General features: G+C 39.2%; 1 pseudogene; it reads left to right on the top strand.

Annotated features, from left to right (window-relative positions):
- Positions 1–2,356: 2,356 nt before the first annotated feature.
- LOC142443196 (eukaryotic translation initiation factor 1A, X-chromosomal-like) lies at positions 2,357–2,797 on the top strand (annotated as a pseudogene).
- The last annotated feature ends 5,895 nt before the right edge of the window (positions 2,798–8,692 follow it).

Here is an 8,692-nt window from a genome sequence, read left to right as displayed (position 1 = left end):
ATAATAGCACCAATGAATAATGTGTTACTATATTTGTATCTTTTCAACTTAAATGTCTCCTTCATTCAAGTACCATTTCATGCCCTTTGCCTATTTTGATTATCCAAACTCTGTACATGTTCCACTGTCGTGACTGGTATTAAGTGAGATGACATGATAAAGAAATAGGAATTAACTCTCCAGGAAATATGCAGAGAAATGAGAAAACATAGTAGAATAAATGTTCACTAATAATTAGGGGTATTAATAAAATTAGAATTTCTTAACACTCTATGATTTCTGTGTCCATAGTTTCTCTGATCTTCAGCCTAAGGAGCTTGATTTCTCAATAGATAGAGGCAAACAAACCTCAAGAGAATGGAGGACATTAGACTTTCTCTTTTCAGTTTCTGAGAAAAGACTGGAGGTTTATCTGCCTTTTTCCTTTTTTCTTCTGGGATTTCTAACATGCAGATCACCCCTTCAATTTCCAGATTAAATTTCAAAACTTGGTGAAAAACATCACATTTGGGGAAGAGTTTTTTTTTTAAGAACTACATAACTTGTCCCTAGTATAGATTTTCTTTTGGCTATTCTTTGGCCTCATAATTAATTTCTAGTAGTATCATGAAATTCTAAAAATGTGTAGGAATAAAAGAAGTGTGCATTAGTTACCATCATTGATTATCTTGGATGTCCTGTGACAGCTTCAGCATCATTATTTGGACCCAGGAGTGATGAATCCTTCACAGAGACTCATCACTTAAAATTTGCTGCCTCTGATAACTACGTATTTCTGGCGCTGGATCTACCAAAACCTGCAGAAGAGATTGGAGTCGTTGTTATCAATATGTTTTAGTAGAAGAAAACAATTACCCATCACAATTGAGTTGACCCTCAAGCTCAAAAAGCATGTCCACGAAGAAGTTCTCCCTGCAGCTGAGCTCAACGACCACTGAGGGCACCGCTGTCCATTACTCTGAGAGGAACTGTGAGAGGACTCAGTGCCATCCCATGCACAAGCTTCACTACAATAATGACATTGGCGTATAGGAACACGTAGGCTGCACACAGTACAGGAGCCAGGCTCCCAGGGCAATGGGAAAAAGCATGGGGGCAAGGAGCTCCTTGTTGGCATCTAGGGTTTCCTTTCCTACCAAATCATTTTCTCCAAGAATTCTCTCTTCCATAATGTTTATTACAAAACACATCAGTTTCAATATTCACTCATATGTGATATAAGTAAACACAATTAAATATATGTATGTGTGCATACATGAACTCTGGTGGTGTAGTGGTTAGTTGATAGGGTATGAGCTTAAAGCCCAGGGGTTCAAAACCACCAGCTGTTCCACAGGAGAAAAATGGTGTTTTCTGCTCCCATAAAGAGTTACAGTTTCAGAAACGCTCAAATCTACCCTTTCCTATAGGGTCGCAATGTGTCTGCATTGACTCAATGCAATGAGTGAGAGTGATAAATACATTAATAAATACAAATCCTGTTTGAATCATTAACATACGTTTAATGGTTTTCATATCTTGGATGGCTGTACTGAATGAAAATTAAAGTGCAATATTAAAAAGTGTGGGAAATCGCTAAGCCAGGCAGCGGAGGGAGGAAGCCCTAGCTTGAGCTAGCTAATAAACTCCTTGTTCCACTTTTGCATCTCAACTGGTTGTGATGATTATTGCGTGCACCCAAGGTAAGTTTGCCTTCCTTCCTCAAATCTCATATTTGGGAGCTCGTCCAGGATTGGTAATAGACAGCCTGAGCCCTGCCAAGGACAAACTGACTGACCTTGGGATAGGAGGGTTTTTTTTTCCTCTAAAATTCTGTCCAGACACATGTATGGGTGGCGCTGTTAATTGGGACCAGAATACAACCAATGTGGAAGCGCCAGAGCTGTCACTGGTTGGGTTCAGGGTGGGAGACATCCTCCTGTTTCACTGGTAAGTTCCGGTTAGAGTCTGGACCTAATCATGATTCAGCACTTTTTTGCCGGAAGCCATGTGGATACCCCCACCATTCTTGAGATGATTTCCCCTTCACTGACTTGGCTTTTGCCCTACTTTGGGTCTCATTTCATCTCTTTTGTGAGATGGTGGAAGATTTTTTTTGGATTGTTGGTGCACATAGTATGTTGGAGCTGTGAGCATTGGCAGCTCTGGAGTGGTATGTTTTCTTGATGCGCATTGAACATTTAATTAAAATTCTCTTCATACACGAAAAAAAAAGTGTGGGATTTACTATTTCACGCTCCACTTGATCCTTAGCGCCTGCTCCATCCTGCTCCCTCCCCTTCGTTAGTCTTCGCTCCCCTCAAAGGAATTGCTGCTGCAGTAGTTGCCCAAAGAGAGTCGGAAACACCACAAGGCCATGGTCCTGCCTAAGAATAAAGGTAAAGGAGGTAAATATAGACGTAGAGGTAAGAATGAAAACGAGTCTGAAAAAAAGAGAACTGGCGTTCAAAGAAGATGGGCAAGAATATGCACAGGTCTTCAAAATGTTGGGAGATGGATGATTAGAAGCCATGTGGTTTGATGGTGTAAAGAGATGTGTCACATCAGGGGAAAATTGAGGGGAAAGGTTTGGCTAAATACCTTGGACATCACACTGGCCAGTCTACGAGACTATCAGGATAACAAAGTGGACATCATTTTAAAAGACAACGCAGATGAAGCTAGAAGTCTGAAGGCCTATGGCAAGCTTCCAGCGCATGTCAAAATCAATGAAACGGATACCTTTGGCTCTGGAGATAATGATGAAATCCAGTTTGACGACATAGGAGATGATGATGAGGACATTGATAATATCTAAGTAGAACCGCATGCTTTACATTCCATTAGAATGAGGATTGGCCTACAATTTTGTGCTCTCCCATTGTAGAAGATTGCAATTTCATCAGCATGAGTACTATTTATTCAGGCAGGTTGATTTGTTTTTAAGGGGTTGGTGTTTCCTTTAAAGCCGAGAATGTTGAAATATCTTAAGTAAAATCTTAGGCCCACTTTATTCTGTTGAAGTAATAAGAGTTTCTGGGTAAAAGACCAACCATAAAAGCTATTATTAAAAAAATATTTTAAAGCAATTTTGCCTTTCCCAGGTTGGTCACTTTACTTCCAGGAACTAGATATTCAAATTAATTCATTGTCCACTACTTATTATGGGTTTTGACAGGTCTACTGACTATACAAAGTCTTTCTGTCTGCTCCAAATACCTATTAGTCCCTGGAGATTTTGATACTGTTTTAAGAGTGACAGAAGTCTGCATCTATAGTCAAAATAATTGGGTCTATTTTTTTTCATATTTGAATAGCATATGGCATTTTATACTGATTTTGATATCACATAGTTCGGTTTCTGATCTTGTGTTGTCAGCATTAAGACATGTGAAAAGGCATTTGCAAAATTCGCTTTTCAGAACTTCAGTTTTAGTGGCAATTTTTAATTTTTAAAGCTAGTAGTTACAGAAATTGAAAACTAGGTGGCACTAAATTATTTTAACATTGGAAATACTGAGTAATTTTGACTTTTTTTTTAAAGTCGTGTGCATAGGAAAGTTCCCAAATGGATATGTTCTAATGAGATGCATGTATGTAGACTGTTTTTACAGAACAAAATCCTCATGCTAAATATATTGTTTTATTTTCAAAAGTTATAAATCATAAGCTATAATTTGGAGTATTTTATAAACAATTGAGTTATATATAAATGAAAATCTAATTTCATTAATTTATACAAATGAAGCCTTCTTCACACCATCCCTAAACTAGTGAAGGGGAATGGAATCATTGCAGCTTAAGGAATGGAAAAAGAAGTGTGCAATTTCTAAAAGGAAAAGCTACAGCTAAGGAACAAAATAAGTTGAAGAGTGTATTATGTACTTTCCATTAAGGATTATGTATTTGATTTTGTGTACATTTGTGGGGCGATTAAGTTTATCCTCTTTTCAAATGGTATTAACTGTGATAAAGTGAAGATCAAGGCTGGAATAGTTCAATCTCCCTGACCACATTTGAGTTTCATCCTACTTCTGAAGGAGCGATCCATAATGAATTGATTTCCAGAGAACTTTCCAATGTTGAGAAATAATTAAGGAGAATATAAAGGGGATAAACTTCCCTTCACATGGCTATAGGAAAACTAATGTATCATCCCTAATCCTTCTCTGCTATAATTCCCTTTTCTGAAAAATCTGAGGCCAGAATATGTGCTAAGAATCGAAAAATAGGAATCATATCTTCACACACACAAAAAAATTATGGGACTCAATGTAAGAGAACTTAGTTTGGACTTCATAGCAACAACCCTATGTAAATTATAGAAACAAAATTATAAAATTAATTACCTCAGTTTCTATCTAATGAAACTAGAAAAAGTTGCAATATGCCATATCACAGATTAGTATGGAGAAAATAATAAATAAAGGAAGTCAAATAAATGAAATAGCAGGAACACAATAAATTAGCTAATTAAACAAAAACTATTTGAAAAGATGAAGTAAAGTGATAAATATCCAGTTTTCCTGATCATGACAAAAGGAAGAGGACTGGAATCTCCAAGATAAGAAAGCAGAGGGGAAACATCATTGTGCATGGTTTGTGGACATGTTTTATGAACAACTAGATGTCTGCTGTTTAAAAATATCACTGAAATGTGAAAATTCTTGGAGCGTAAGGAAACCAATAATGTTTCCAACAAGAAAGAGATAATAGAGCCATCCAGTATATGCACCTGCATCCACATCTTAAAGGGAACAAGTCAGAATGTACTGTTACCTCTCATGCCACAATGGGTATTGTGTATGTGATATAAAGTTCATAAACTTACAACTACTTTAAAAATATTGATAATATCTAACAACTAAAGCAATGCCTGATAAACAGATTAAGAGCTCTGTTGTCCTTTGAGAGTGCTTGTGTTTCTGAGTCTGAGGGAGAACTCTGGTCCATATTCTCGATTCCTCTGCTTCTAAATATCAGGGGACATGCAAATGCAGCTCTCTGCCTGCAGATAAATCAGCCACAGTCCCTGATGTGGGAGATCTCAGAGGACAGTCCCAGTCTCTGAGGTCTCTGCTATTTCCATTTGTGCTCAGGAGCTAGTCCACAGGATACAACATGCGTTTTTCAACAACCTTGGCTTTCACTGTGGCCATTTTACATAGTAATCATTGTAGACCATGTAAAATGGTCTGATTTGATATTATTGTAAGTATAATTGTGCATACATTAGTTTGTATGTGTGTGATCTAATCACGGTGCCTCTGTATTTGCAGGTGTCCAGTGTGAGGTGCAGCTGTTGGAGTCTGGGGGCGATCTAAGAAAGCCTGGGGGGTCTCTGAGACTCTCATGTGCTGCCTCTGGATTCACCTTCAGTAGCTATGGCATGAACTGGGTCCGCCAGGGGCCAGGGAAGGGCCTGCAGTGGGTTGCATGCATTACTACTGGTGGTGGTACATACTACACAGACTCAGTAAAGGGCCGATTCACCATCTCCAGAGAAAACGCCAAGAACACGCTGTATCTGCAGATGAACAGCCTGAAAGCTGAGGATACGGCCACGTATTACTGTGCAAGAGACACAGTGAGGGGAAGTCAGTGAGAGCCCAGACACAAACCTCCCCTGCAGGGAGGAAGCATGTCTCCAGGGGGAGCACAGGCCCCACAGAGCACAGGATCAGTCCCAGCAGCAGGTGCAGATGGTTTCAACTTGGGGATTCTGCCCCATCTCACTGTTCCCCAGGGAATCTCTCTCTTTTTATTTCGTGATTATATACCCACCCATGATATATCCTAATTCAAAAATGGTATTTTAAAAGTAGGAAACATTCTCACATGCAGAAAGAGCAGCTGTCCCTTATGGAGGGGGAAAGACCTTGACAGGCGCCCCCAGCGTCAGATATCTGCTAAAGCTCAAGAATTGATTTTACAATCAGATGCAGGGAAAACGCAGTCCCTAGCTAGTGCTAATTGTGAAGTGTGCACTCATGTCTGAACGGTTAGTTTGAGCCCACCCATGGATGCCATAGGACACAGGACTTATGATCTGATTCTTGTTGCTGTTTGGTGTAATTGAATTGCTTCCAGCCCATAGCGATCCTGTGCACAACTGAACCAAATACTGCATGTGCTGCACCATCCTCACAATTGTTCCCATGGCCGAGCCCATTGATGAAGCCAGTGTGTCAATCAATCTCGTTAAGCGCCTTCTTCTTTTTCACCACCCCTCAACTTTATCAAACATGATGTCCTTCTCCAGGTCCTGGTCTCTCCTGATAATATGTCCAAAGTATGTAAGATGAAGTCTTGTCATCCTTGCTTCTACGGAGCACTCTGGCCTTACTTCTAAAAATGCAGATCTGTGAGTCCTTTTAGCAGTCCCCGGTATTTTCAATAATATTCTCCACCACAATCCAAATGCATTGATGCTTCCTTCTTCCTTATTCAATGTCCAACTTTCACAGGCACATGATGCAATGGAGAATATCATGGCTTGGGTCAGGAACACCTTATTCCTCAAAGCAACATCCTTGCTCTTCTGGTGCACAAGAGGCCTTCTGCACCAGATTTATACAATGAAATCTATGTTTTGATCTTTGACTATTGCTTCCATTAGCATTGATTATGGATCCAAGTAAGACAAAATCCATGACAACCTCAACCTTTTCTCCATTTAGTGTGATGTTCCTATTGGTCCCGTGGTGAACATTTTGGCCTTCCCTACAATGAGTTGTAATCTATACCCAAGGCTAAAATCCCTGGTCTTCGTCAGCAAGCCCTTCAATCCCTCCTCACTTTCATTAAGAATGGTTGTCTCATCTGCATACCACAGGGTATTAATAAACCTTCATCCAATCTTGCTAGACTTATTCACACAAGTCAGCTACTCTGCTGATTTGCTCAGCATATAGAATAAACAACTATGGTGAGAGGATACAACCCTGATGCACACCTTTCTTGATTTTAAACTGTGCATATTCCCTTATTCAATTCATACAAATGCCTCTTGATTCATGTGAAATTTCCTCATGAGCATAATGAAGTGCTCTGGAGTTCACTTTCTTCTCAAGGTTATCCACAGTTTATCATGGTCAACACAGTTGAATGCCAGTCAATGAAGCATAAATAAATATCTTTCAGTTATTCTCAACTGTGAGCCAAGAACAACCTGGTTTCAGCAATGATATCCCTTGCTCCACATCCATTTCTGAATCTGGCATGAACTTCTGGAAGTTCCGTGTCCAAGTACTGCTTCAAACCGTGTTGGTTGATCTTAAGCAAAATTTTACTTGTGTGTGGTATCAATGATATCATTCTATGGTTTGAAAATTTTTTGTACCACCAGTCTTCGAAAAGGGCACAAATATGTGTCTCTTCCAGTCCATTGGCCAAGTATTTGTCTTCTAAATTTCCTGACATATATGAGTGAGGGCTTCTAGTGCTTCTTCAGGTTTCTGAAACATTTCAATAGGTATTCCACCAATTCCTGGCCAATGCATTCAGTACACTTTAAATTTCTTCCTGCAGCACCACTGGTTCTGGTTCATATGCTACCTCCTGAAATAGTAGAAAGTAGACTAGTTTTTTTTTTGGTATAGTTACTCTGTGTATTCTTTCCATTTTTTCATGATGCTATGTCATTCATTAATGCATGCAGAAAGCATGATCTACTTGGGAAGTATTAATCTCAGGGATTACAAGAGAGTGTAATTTCTTCAATATGATACTCTCTAGGATTTAATTTGAATGAAGAGGCTGGGTTGTTCCAGGAGAGTAACATCTAATAGCATGATGGGATTAATACCTGACCCTTTGCCTCATATAGGTGTGTGGGAGTCAAGTTGAACTGCCTAAAACACTCTATATTCAATATATCATCATGTGATGAACCTAGATTTGGCTCCAAGAATGAGCCCAGCTAGCACTGGTGTTCCTTGCAAATCTTGGTTGTCACAGAAAGTTATTTCTGGTTCTCAGATGGTTGTTATACAATTAATTAAAGTGAGGATAATGCCAGTAAACTTAATGCATTGTGTTACTTCTGTTTTTCCCAATGCATGTTTTTTTCAGGCTAAAATTTAGAGGAGTGACTCAAATCTTCAAGATTTCCCTGACCGTAAGGACAGAGGAGTATTTTATTAATTTTTTTTAAATTTTGGTATGATCTCATCCATAATCTCAGGACTCAGTGGCACATAACCTTCAATGGGGAATGTTCAGATGATTTTTCAGTATAATAAGCCTCCTGGTTAAGCTCCTAAAAACACCCTGCCACACAGTTGATTTGAATTCATAGTGTCCCTGTAAAGCAGAGTTGAAATGGCCTTTCCCTTTCCAAGGACTTACATCTACAGAGGAGCAGACAGCCACCATAGCTTCTTCTGCCTCCTGGTGCAGTCTTCACCTCTGAGCAGTTATCTTGTCCCTTCTGACATCATTCAGAAGGGAGTTCTACTGCCCCAAATTGTTCATACAATTCCCCTTAATGTAGTCGTGTTTATTTTACTTCTAACTGTCCACAATCCACTGAAGAGACCCAGCAAGGCAGAAAAACCACACTATTTACATGAAATCAATTTTATGAATGTGTTTTACTAAATTACATTTACAAGTTGTTATCATTTGTGTGCGGAGTAGTTTATTTTCCTCATATATTTCCTTCAATGAGAGAGTGTTCAGGCCCAAGATGTTTTGTAGATACCCAACAGTG

Source organism: Tenrec ecaudatus, chromosome 3 (assembly GCF_050624435.1).
Source record: "Tenrec ecaudatus isolate mTenEca1 chromosome 3, mTenEca1.hap1, whole genome shotgun sequence".
NCBI classification, from domain to species: domain Eukaryota; kingdom Metazoa; phylum Chordata; class Mammalia; order Afrosoricida; family Tenrecidae; genus Tenrec; species Tenrec ecaudatus.
Note: the sequence above shows the minus strand (reverse complement) of the source record. Positions and strands in the feature narration are given on the sequence as shown.